This window comes from Delphinus delphis, chromosome 6, assembly GCF_949987515.2.
Source record: "Delphinus delphis chromosome 6, mDelDel1.2, whole genome shotgun sequence".
NCBI lineage: Eukaryota > Metazoa > Chordata > Mammalia > Artiodactyla > Delphinidae > Delphinus > Delphinus delphis.
Window position 1 is genome coordinate 21,479,338 of NC_082688.1, and position 12,880 is coordinate 21,492,217.

Genomic DNA, 12,880 nt, shown 5'->3' on the forward strand with positions numbered 1-12,880 from the left:
GTTTGCACAGATGGTACCAAACATGCAGTATAGATGTTTGCTGAGCACCATCTTGGTCCCGCAGCTTGTTCTGAATGCTTTCTCATTCCATGTTCTCCACAGGCCTGTCACCCTAAAGTGTCACACTTGTATTTTGTAGTAGGGAGTGAGTTTTTTAAAAATAAAAATATTTTCTATGTTTCCCCCCATTCTGAGAGTCTGACATGCTCCCTTCCCACCCTCTGGTTGATAATCACTGATCTAAAGAGAGTAAACATTTAGGGAAATAATAATTCCTTCTTTCTTCTAAGTAGACTATGGACCCAGACTTTCTGCACCAGTAGCAATGACATCCCCAGGAAGTAGAGCCGATTAGAATGCAAACACAGCCTTGCATTTAGGGCTTCTGAATGCCAGGTGACCTTTACTCTCACAGTGGAAAGGTCATTGTCACGTTTTTCTTTTAATTTGTGACTGAGAGTGAATGTCACCACCCACCATCTCTTGCTCAGAAGAGATTACCAGCCACTATGTAAATAATGCAGCTACAAGTAATTTGATTTCCCAAGATTGCAGACCTTTAAAGGGAGGTGATCCTTTATTTAAGGAATAACAGAGATAAAACCTGGAGAGGTATCGTCCTTGGTGAAACCAAGGCAAATATGAACATACCTCCTGGCTCCAAACTCGGGAAATTATTGGCCATTCTTTCAGTACACGGTAAAGTACTTACTATGTGAGGTTCTGGGGTCACAAGGTCGAATAAGACAAGGCTCCTTGCCCTGGTTAGAGGGAGAGAAATAACTAAGCAGGCATTTATTAAGCACTGTAAGAGAGTATTTATAAAACACCAGTGGAGCACAGTGGAAGGGAAAGGAGCCAGAGTGAAGTCTGGGCAGGGTCTTGAATGATGTAATAGTCAAGAGAGTGTAGGTGATGCTGTGATAACAGATAAACCCTAAAAATTCACAGCTTGCAACAATAAATAAAAGTTCATTTCTATGAACCAGGCAACCGTCCTCCATCTTGTAGTTATACCATCTACAACATGGCCTCCAAAGTCTCCTCAGCAGGGAAAAAGCAATGATCCTGAAAAGCCCTGGTTCTTCTTTTTTTTGGCCAGCACGCACAGCATGTAGGATCTTAGTTCCCCGATGAGGGATCGAATCCACGCCCCCTGCATTGGAAGCGCAGAGTCTTAACCACTGGACTGCCAGGGAAGTCCCAAGGCCCTGGTTCTCAAATGCCCCACTGCTTGTCTGAGAAGTGACACATGGGACATACTCATATCATATTATGCAATATTATTGCATGAGATATTTATATCATTTTATGCATTATTATTGCATGGGTCATACTTGTACTGAAACAGTATTTGTTGTTGATCTGAAATTCAAATTTAACTGGGTATCCTGTATTTTTATTTGCTAAATCTGGGCATCAGTGAAGGAAAGATTTGCCGACATTTTCCAAACGGTTGCCACCACCAGGATGTACGGGCCCTGAGCACCAGCCTGACATTTTTAGCTTGCACAGTCGCCACAGGCCGCCACGGCTCTTGCTGGCACGTAAGTTCAGAGCCTGGACGGTGGCCAGAAGGCCACAGCTGTTGGAAGAAACGCAGGGCTGCGGGTGTGGGCGGGAGAACCATCTCTGCCCTGACAGTCCCTCAGGAGTTCTTCCCAGGGCCAAGCCTCCCACACACCTGGCCTGGAAGCTTACATGGGCTTCTAGGGTCAAAGCTGGTCCCACCTGGTCTGTTGCAGAAGGGGAGAGGAGACACAGAAGGTGCTGTGTCTGTCCAAATGTCCTGGCAGCCACCCAACCCTGCACCCTCCATACGAACTACCATCAAAGGCACAGGGTCCATCTCTCAGGCTCCAGCATCCAGGCCCAGCCCCCAGTGCCCCAGAACACGGGCAGGTTTCAGAGCAGCCGCCGGCAGCCCCGACGCTGTATTGCAGAGCCTGGGGCAAGAGTAAACATACCCCATATTGAATAATACATCTTCCTACGAAATTGAAAAATATGGGACCCGCTCTGACTTTTATATGGCTGAAAGTTGGCAGACGGTTAAGGTGACGGAATTTAATTATTACTGCACATGTCTGGGTGTTCTGTTGAGTAGCCAGTGAGTGATGTTTGGATGAGTAATCAAATAAAGACATACACAATTTATAAGATTTGTATATGTACCCCATAAAAATATTTTTCTATTCATTTCAGCAAAATTATGTTGACATACTAAAGATTTTCACATAATTTGTACTGTTAAGACAATAAACATCCAAAGCAGAAGTTGGCAAACTTTTTCTATGGAGGACCAGATAGTAAAAATTTTAGGTTTTTGTGGGCCATACGGTTTCTGTGAAAATTACTCAACTCTGCCACTATATCATGAAAGCAGCCATAGACAACCTGTAGATGACGAGCGTAGCTGTGTTCCAATAAAACTTTATTTATTTACAAAACAAAAACAGATAGTGGGACCTATTTAACTCTGCAGCATTAAAAATACAATGTAGGAGTTCCCTGGTGGCGCAGTGGTTAAGAATCCATCTGCCAATGCAGGGGACATGGGTTCGAACCCTGGTCCAGGAAGATCCCACGTGTCACAGAGGAACTAGGCCTGTGGGCCACAACTATTGAGCCTACGCTCTAGAGCCCATGAGCCACAACTACTGAGCCTGTGAGCCACAACTACTGAGCCCACGTGCCACAACTACTGAAGCCCGTGCGCCTAGAGCCCATGCTCCGCAACAAGAGAAGCCACCACAATGAGAAGCCTGCGCACCACAACAAAGAGTAGCCCCTGCTCTCCACAACTAGAGAAAGCCCGTGCACAGCAATGAAGACCCAATGCAGCCAAATAAATTTATTTTTTAAAAATACAATGTAATTGTGTTCACAGGGTACAAATTTTGAATATATTTTATCAAAAACAGTAAATCAAAATTAAAAATTCAAATTATTTTAATATTTACAATTTAAGTTGTTTTCTAGGGACTTCCCTGGGGGTCCAGTGGTTAGGACTCCGCACTTCCACTGCAGGCAGCTTCGTTTGGATCCTTAGTCAGGGAACTAAGATCCCTCATGCTACGAGGCACAGCCAAAAGCAAAAAAGTTGTCTTCTAAAATAGTCAAAATCCTCTGTTAAAATGGAGAGTAAAATACACATTATGATGGATTAATATCAACATTTGAAGTCAAAATCATTTTAAAAACTGACTTTTAATTTAATTTTGTAAAGATTTGATTAAGTCTATAAAGTCTAAAAAATAAATCTATAAACTTAAAACAATTCACAGTTCTAGCCTTTAATACTCATTTAGCTGCCAACAGTAAAGAACTGGGATCATGCATCATATGCATTAGATGTAGACCAATATATTTACAAATTTAAATGTCATATGGGGCTTCCCTGGTGGCGCAGTGGTTGAGAGTCCGCCTGCTGATGCAGGGGACACGGGTTCGTGCCCCGGTCCGGGAAGATGCCACATGCCGCGGAGCGGCTGGGCTCATGAGCCATGGCCGCTGAGCCTGCACGTCCGGAGCCTGTGCTCTACAACAGGAGAGGCCACAACAGTGAGAGGCCCGCGTACCGCAAAAAAAAAAAAAAAAAAAAAGTCATATGAATTGGTTTTTTATTTTATTTATTTATTTTTGGCTGCTCTGGGTCTTTGTTGCTGTGCGCAGGCTTTCTCTAGTTGCGGCGAGCAGGGCTACTCTTCGTTGGGGTGCACAGGCTTCTCATTGCAGTGGCTCCTCTTGTTGCGGAGCATGGGCTCTAGGTGTGCAGGCTTCAGTAGTTGTGGCACGTGGGCTCAGTAGTTATGGCTCTTGGGCTCTAGATCACAGGCTCAGTAGTTGTGGTGCATGGGCTTAGTTGCTCCGCGGCATGTGGGATCTTCCCAGACCAGGGCTTGAGTCTGTGTCCCCTGCATTGGCAGGCCGATTCTTAACCACTGCGCCACCAGGGAAGCTCCATACGAATTGTTAAGGTTGCAAAATACTCAACTGTCATGGTTGCAAAAACTGTGCAAATTTGTGAGTACCTCTAGAGCCATGGATTTGGTATAATATGAAGATAACCTCCCCCCTAAATTATTATCTCCTCTGTCCCCCTGCTGAGTGCACTCACCTCCAGCTGCTGCTGTGTGTCTATTGCCAGTAATTTATGTGGGATTAAAATGTATATATTTTTGTAAGTCACTTTCTTTTTCTTTTTTTAATTTATTTATTTGTTTTTATTTGTGACTGCTTTGGTCTTCGTTGCTGCACACGGGCTTTCTCTAGTTGCAACGAGCAGGGCCTACTCTTCGTTGGGGTGCATGGGCTTCTCATTGCAGTGGCTCCTCTTGTTGTGGAGCACAGGCTCTAGGTGCACGGCTTCAGTAGTTGCAGCACGCAGGCTCAGTAGTTGTGGCTTGTGGGCCCTAGAGCACAGGCTCAGTAGTTGTGGTGCACGGGCTTAGTTGCTCCATGGCGTGTGGGATCTTCCTGGACTAGGGATCGAACCCATGTCCCCTGCATTGGCAGGTGGATTCTTAACCACTGCGCCACCAGGGAAGTCCAAGTCACTTTATTTTTCAATAAGGCCAAGGGGCCTGGTGGCTGAAACTGGCTGTGCCCACTGTCACCCATGTTGAGGGGGAGCTGGGACCACAGAGCTGGCCTCCCTCCCCAGACACCTGCCAGCACAGCTGGAGAAGCAGCAGTCACTTCTTGGATCCAAGTCTGACCCCGGGCAGGGGCTGGGCAGAGAGGGCTGTTGGAGGGTCACAACCACTGCCAGGCCATTCTTGTCACCACCGTGGCCTTATTCTCCTGCCCTGCTCAGGCCTGCTGGTGTCGCATCTGGGTGAGGGGTAGCACCAGTGTGTGGCACAGGCCTCTAAAGTGGGTAGTAGGGGGAAAGATCTCTCCCTGGGGTCTTGCTCCCAGGCCAGGGGAGATGAGCATGACAGTGCACTTGTGAGGCTTTCCTGAGGGCAAGGCTCCAACAGCAGCCTGACAGGCCCCCTCCCCACTCCAGTGGGTGTGGCCGAAGCTACAGCCTTGATCCCATCCCACCCCATCCCCCAACAGACGAAGTCAAATAAATGAGTTGACTGACAAAAGAAAGAAAAACAGATAGCGGACACTCAGCACTGCTGGAAAATGGTATTTCATCATGAAAGAATCTGTTACATCCGTACTATCACAGAGAAAGGATTTAATAAGTTAATTATCTGTCTTCTCTCTCCTTTATGTACTTTCAGTTCTCAATCCTCCCTACCCTTTGAAGTATCTACCTCTGAGGTCAGGAGCGATATAATGAGAAATTTTCTGGGTATTTCTGGGTATTTGGAAGTTGCCACCTCTTGTTTCAAGAATGTGGGGCAGGGATTTCCCAAGTGATGCAGTGGTTAAGAATCCGCCTGCCAATGCAGGGAACATGGGTTCCATCCCTGGTCGGGGAAGATCCCACATGCCGCGGAGCAACTAAGCCCATGCGCCACAACTACTGAGCCTGCGCTCTAGAGCCTGTGAGCCACAACTACTGAAGTCCGCGTGCCTAGAGCCCCTGCTCTGCAACAAGAGAAGCCACTGCAATGAGAAGCCCGCGCACCGCAATGAAGAGTAACCCCCGCTCGCCGCAACTAGAGAAAGCCCGTGCGCAGCAACGAAGACCCAGTGCAGCCAAAAAAAAAAAAAAAAAAAAAAAAGAATGTGGGGCAAGAGATGTGAAGAAACATTTCCTGAGTCTGGGTGGGGTTGACCATGGGGGTGGATGTTTAGAGTTACAGGCAATGCTAAGAGGAAAAGCTTGAGCGATTTTTAATAAATTAATTTTCAGGTTTTTCCTGTCTTTCTTTTCTTCTTTCTAATTTTTCTGTATTAAAATGTTTCACTTTCCCAGGCAGCTGCCCAAGGTGGCAGAGGGTCAGGTCCTGGTGCTAATGGCCCCAGTCGTCTCCCTGAGCAGCTTGGTCAAGCAAGTACTGCGGGGCTGGGAGGTGGTGGACATGCCCTGTGAGGGCACCGACATTTCTGGCAATTTCTACAGAAGCAAGGTAAGATTCCTGACCTTCCTCTGCAAGCGGATGAACGCTAACTAACGAACGTGCAGCTGCCTCAGCTCCCGAGTCCCTTGCCGCATCTTTCGGACGGTGCATGGATGGCTTTCCCCAAAACCAAGTGATGCCAAGCCGCCCTGAGCCCTCAAGGTGTTTGATGGGACCCCACCGCCCTATGGCCAGAAAAATCAAAGCGTGGTTCCTGCCGCCCTCAAGGCCATGCGTGTGAAGCTTGTGTGAAAGTGTGCCTCCCTGAGGTGCTTGGCTCGTGGCATTGGCAGTGACAGCAGCCTCTGGAGGAGAAGAGGAAGGAGAAGACCAAGGTCGGTTACAGGAAGGAAGGGCAGCTCACGAGGCTACGGAAATAGGCTGAAAAGAACGTGGAGAAGAAAACTGATGAATACGCAGACGTCCTCAAGACTTTCAGATTCCTGGTCTGAGCCTAATGAAGACTGTTTATTCCTCAAAGGAAAGAAAAGAAAAAGTTCCATAATTCACCCATATGATTTTCATAATCAGATGATGAACCAGAAAGTGCTCTTTGTACATTAATAAATGTAATTCTTAAGAATATGCCTGTAATTGGCAGGGCCCTCTGAAAAGTGGGGTTCAGGGTGGCGTTCTTCTTGTTGCAATTTAAGAGCATGCTCGTTTGGAGACACTTCCTGGGGAAGGCCTTTGAGAGCACCGGAGGCTTAGGGCTGGACATTAGCAGGATTTTCCTTTCAATTTCTGACTCTCTTCTCTGGGTATCTGTGGCAAACCAGATATCTCCAATCCTTAGGAAATTTCTTTGCAGTTATTTTTTTTGGGGGGGGTATTTTTCAGAGAAAAGCCCTCTTCTGTCTGTCTTGTGTTCTCCTTTGGGTCCCTGTTTTCGTCTGTTGAAAATCTACCCATCTTTTAGGGTCTAGTTTGAAGGCTTCCTCCTTAATTATATCTTTCTTGATCTGGGCAGCTGGAAGGCCCCTTATCTGAGGTCTCATAGGCCTTTGTTTAAGCCAGACAAATGCTTCTTAGAAACTAGGTTGATCCAGAAGCCATAGTCCTTTCTACATCTTGGCAGAGGCTACAAATGTAGTACGTGGTTTAAGGAAGACACGGAGCCTCCTTGCCTGCAACCCCCCCTTTTAGGCCACTCTAAACAGGTCCTGGGAGCCAGCCTGAGATGCCTTCAGGCTCATTACTTCTGGGTGAGGTGGAGAGCTGGTCTCCAGAAAGCCATTTCCAGTGTATTCTGGAGTCATCATGTTCTAAAAGACCAGAGGTAAGTGCAATGGACTATATCCAACAATGTTAAATGTAATGGGTAGGCATTTAAGGTCGTACACTTGAGTTATACAAGGTGTGAGTCTGTTACAAGGGTTTACTATTAGGACCTGTGGGAAAAGATCCACTTGATTCCACACTGGTCAGACTATTCCTCATGTATAGTGCTCAGTTTGGGGCATAAATAACTCTTTAGGTAGATGTAGCTTAAAACAACAACAACAGGGACTTCCCGGGTGGTCCGGTGGTTAAGACTTCGCCTTCCAACGCAGGGCAGGTGCGAGTTCAATCCCTGGTCAGGGAGCTAAGATTCCCACATGGCTCATGGCCAAAAAACCAAAACATAAAAAACAGAAGCAATATTGTAACTAATTCAATAAAGATTTAAAACAACAGCAACAGTAAAACAAAAAGTAGTGACCCAGAATGATGACACTCAAAGACACGTCCTAGAATGCCACATGGAGAGGGAGTCCAGCTCAAATAAGCCTTGATTTGTGAAAAGGCATATCAGTTAAGTTGAGAAGGGAGGGATTCTGAAGAGCCCGCGTGCTCACAACTTACAGTCACACCTGCAGGTTTTACTGCCTGGCACTATTTACCCTTCTGATAAAACATTACCCTGTGTTTCCATCAGGAACCCCTCCTTCCCAGCTCAGTCCTCGGGGTTTGGGTGAGGTTGACCCCACGCTCAGGCTGAGCCCTGGTAGCTCTAGGTTAATTATTGATCCTGTCCAGGACTATAGTGTGTTTGGTTTACTATAGGCACCTGTCCCCAGGGAGAAATAGGCTTCAGGCTTTTGTGTCCCTTCTGGGAAAGAGCTTTCTCTCTCCACTGGATTTGAAGCTGAGAGGATGTAAGAACTGCTTTGCAGCCGTCATCATATAGTCGTGAGGGGAAAACCTGCAGAACAGAGCAAGCAGAGCTAAGAAGAAGAAACTGGATTCCAGGGGCACTGTTTGTGTTTGGTCAAGTCACACCTTAAGTTAGATCTGTCAGTGAACCTCTTAGGTTATGGGGGCCAATAAATTCCAGTTTTGCTTTCAACATTTCGCATCCTATGAGGTCACGTGAACCAAAAGTCTCCTAAGTAGCACACAGCAGGGAAATGAAGCGGAGGGACCCAGGAAAGAGGAATTTTGACAGCAGCTGGTGAGTTGGTAATATGGAGAGCTAGTCGGTTTGAGCAGGTGCAGGTGGCTTGATTTCAAGGATGTGTGACACCTGTGTTTTAGGCGCGCATCTAAGGTTTGTGGCCTGTCAGCCTAATAGTGTGCCTGTTGTTGGCAAATTTTATTTAAGAAGTAGCTACCATGATGAGAAAGAATAATTTGATTTAAAAATTACCCGTGAGTGCTTAAGGTTTATTCCACAAACCTGCCAGAGAAAATCAAAGCATAAGAAATCTTTTGAACTGGCTAATACGTGCTTCATTTTCCATAACCCACTTTGGCAGAGGTTCAAAGTTTCTCACTCATATCCATTTTAAACACCACTGTGCAAACAAGTCAGTACAATGTGGGCTGTCTTCAGAGTCTAGGAGACAGTCACCTGGGGATAGATCATCTAGGAGCCACCAAGTCCTTGAAAGAACAGGAAATGAGGCATGTAGGGAGATGACTAATCTGAAGATTGTCTACATTGGCTTCTTCCAAGGATGCACAGCTGAACCAAATATTAATATCCACTGGCAACCTAGGACAGACAGTGACTGACTCCAATCTTTCCTTCCTTCCTCAAATATGTAGAATACTTACTAGGTACCAGGAGTTTTGCCAGATACAGGGATAGCTGGTTAATACAGCACTCAAGTGGCCTTGAGCAACTTATAGTCTAATGGGAAGGACAGACAATTAAATGCTGCAAGTGACTTATAGGGCGACTTGGGAAGTAGAAATGTATACTTAATATTTGTGTATTTCACTGTATGTAAATTATACCTCAGTTTTAAAAAACAGAAATTAAAAAAAAAGAATCACTTAAAAAGTGGTACTGGGGGCTTCCCTGGTGGTACAGTGGTTGGGAGACCGCCTGCCAATGCAGGGGACACAGGTTCGTGCCCTGGTCCGGGAAGATCCCACATGCCGCGGAGCGGCTGGGCCCGTGAGCCATGGCCGCTGGGCCTGCACGTCCAGAGCCTGTGCTCCGCAACGGGAGAGGCCACAACAGTGAGAGGCCCGCGTACCACAAAAAAAAAAAAAAAAAAAAAAAAGTGGTACTGGAAATCCAGGCAGGGTATTATCAGAGCACCAAAACAGAGATGATTTGTGGAAGATATAAAGCAGATGTCAGATTAATAAAAACATGAAAGAGCCAATGCACCTCCAACCCATGAAAGCAGAAAGAGGCTCTTCAAAAAAGTGAACTTTCTAATTAGAACACCAGAATAACCTCAAGTTCAGAGACAGCAGGGACAGGGAGAAGGAACTGGTATGATGGTGAACTGGTAATTAATTCATGAACCGCAAACATCTGCACCCATTTTCTGCCTTAGAAGTGGTGGGTCCTGGATTTCTTCCCTAAGTGAAAATTTTGAGTAAAGCTTATTGCTTATCAAATAAGATGAGATTTATGATACATGAGTCTTCCATAGAAGGCCCTGGAGCCAGAGAGAGTAACCATTGTGCACTTTCCCCCTCCCACCCTCAAAACCATTAGAGCTAGGACCACTGTAACCAAATCTCCATTTACTCCTAAGAAAGCAGGGATTCTCACCTGGCCTGGGGAAATATATCCAAACTACTAATTCTAAACAGATGAGACTCTCATGTAAAAAAATAATGGGCAATTGAAAATCATGAAACAAATGAGGAAAACCAGCAGAAGTGTCATCCAATGCTACAAATCTGTAATACTAATACAGAAAACAAAATTCTGAGGAAAAATTATTCTGAATCCAGATTCTAGACACAATTACCCTATCATTTAATTATTTTGAATTCAGAATTCTCAACTCAGTTAATCTTTAAGTAAATGATGAGAGCAAAATCAAGATATATTTGGACATGCAAGGATTCTGAAAGTTTATCATCCAGGAATAGTTTCTGAAAGAGATATGATGTACCAGAAGATGAAGAAGAAGGAGGAAGGGGAGGAAGAGGAGGAGGGTGAGGAGGGTGAGGAGGGGGATGGTGAGGAGGGTGAGGAGGGGGAGAGTGAGGAGGGAGAGGAGGAGGGGGAGGAAGAGGAGGAGGAGTGGGGAGGAGGAGGAGGGGAGGAGGAGGAGGGGGAGGGGGAGGGGGAGAGGAGGAGGAGGGGAGGGGGAGGGGGAGAGGAGGAGGAGGGGAGGGGGAGGAGGGGGAGGGGGAGAGGAGGAGGAGGGGAGGGGGAGGAGGAGGGTGAAACAGGAAGACACAGGGCACAAAAACCAGCAGTTAGTAAAGAAACCAGTAAAACCTGCAGCTAAGTCCATTGCAAAATAATTGAATACACTCTTTCTAATTTGAAGATTGCACTGTTTACCAAGGTCAGTGATATGAGTCTTCACTGTTGACTGGTATTTATCAAGCAAAGTCTAGCTCCATCAGCCTTCACAGCTGTTGTGGGCTTCCTCAGCAATTGTGTCAGTCATGGTTAGAGGTGCCCCACTTTTCCTCAAGGCTGTGGGTGGCTGCAAGGGTCCTCAGGCTGATTCTAGGTCCGGAAGTGGGCTGTCAGCAGGCTTCCTTTTGGGGTTTGTGGGACAAACAGACCAACAGCTGAGGCTTCCTCAAGTGAGGCAGGTGACTGTGTGTGTGTGTGTGTGTGTGTGTGTTGTGTGTGTGTGTGTGTGAGAGAGAGAGAGAGAGAGAGAGAAAGAGAGAGAGAGAGAGAGAGAGAGAGAGAAAGAGAGAGAGAGAGAGAGAGAGAAAGAGAGAGAGAGAGAGAGAGAGAGAAAGAGAGAGAGAGAGAGAGAGAGAGAAGGAGAGAGAGGGAGAGAATTGGATGACAGAGCCCCAGTCTCGCTTGGTGTTGCCCCTGCCTCCTGAGATCAGGAGGAGGATGGTGGAATACTATGCCAGCTGCTCCCTGAACTGCGATTGGAGTGCCTGGAGTTTGCTTCCAAATTCAAATCTTCCGCTCCTCCAGCTTCTGCTGGTGGGATCACAGGATGTCTGAGTCCCGTCAGAGTGCCCTTGCCAGTGCAAAATGAGGAGGGAGGGCCTGCTCTACTGAGCCATCACTTCCCACCCACATTTGCTTTGCTTTTCTGAGAACACTGGTGTCCTGGATGGGTGACACATCAGACAGCACAGCTTCTAGCACAGCCATGTACAGTAGCCAATAGTCTACTTCTAACCCACGCTCCACAAACTAACTCCAGGTAGGGTGTTTGGTTTGTGTGTGTGTGCTCTGGAGGAGGGAGAGGCATGATGAGGAAGGCAGAATAATCCTGCTGTTTCTCACATGGCAACAAAGTGTCTGAGAGTCATTGAGCTTTTAAGAATGATAAGTCTGGGGCTTCCCTGGTAGTGCAGTGGTTAAGAATCCGCCTGCCAATACAGGGGACATGGGTTCGAGCCCTGGTCAGGGAAGATCTCACATGCTGCAGAGCAACTAAGCCCATGTGCCACAACTACTGAAGCCCACGTGCCTAGAGCCTGTGCTCCACAACAAGAGAAGCCACCGCAATGAGAAGCCCGTGCACCGCAACGAAGAGTAGCCCCCACTCGCCACAACTAGAGGAAGCCCGCGCACAGCAACAAAGGCCCAACACAGCCAAAAATTAAAAAAAAAATGAAACAAACAAAAAAACCAACAGTGATGGTGGCTTTAAGAATGGTAAGTCAGGGGCTTCCCTGGTGGCGCAGTGGTTGAGAGTCCAACTGCCGATGCAGGGGACACGGGTTCATGCCCCGGTCCAGGAAGATCCCACATGCCACGGAGCGGCTGGGCCCGTGAGCCATGACCACTGAGCCTGCATGTCCGGAGCCTGTGCTCCGCAACGGGAGAGGCCACAACAGTGAGAGGCCCGTGTACCGCAAAAAAAAAAAAAAAAAAAAAAAAGAATGGTAAGTCGGGACTTCCCTGGCGGTCCAGTGGTTAAGACTTTGCCTTTCAATGCAGGGGGTGAGGGTTCAATCCCTGGTCAGGGGGCTAAGATCCCACATGCCTCGTGGCCAAAAAACCAAAACATAAAACAGAAGCAATATTGTAACAAATTCAATAAAGACTTTAAAAATGGTCCACATCAAAAAAATCTTAAAAAAAAAAAGAATGGTAAGTCTACTAGTACTTGACTTAGAGACAGTCATCAGCAGGGCAGTTCTCCATAGAGACAGGTCCCTGTTATCAATGGGACAAATCTGCTTGAGAGGATGACTCCATTCTGGGAGGGTCAATGTGGCCCCTTTCAGGCGGCCTTGCGGTGTTCTCAGACGTCATGTCAGCTAGGGATAGATGTGTGTGACAAATGTGTGTGAGCGTGGAGTTACAGAGGGAGTGACTTTTATCTGTTTCAAACACTCTAATTTTCAACCAACATCATTCAAAGGCTTCAAACATTTAAATCATTCCTGGTAATGCAAACTTCAAGCAATAAGTTCAACACCAGAGTATATCCAACTCATTAGAATTAGATATTCAAACCATT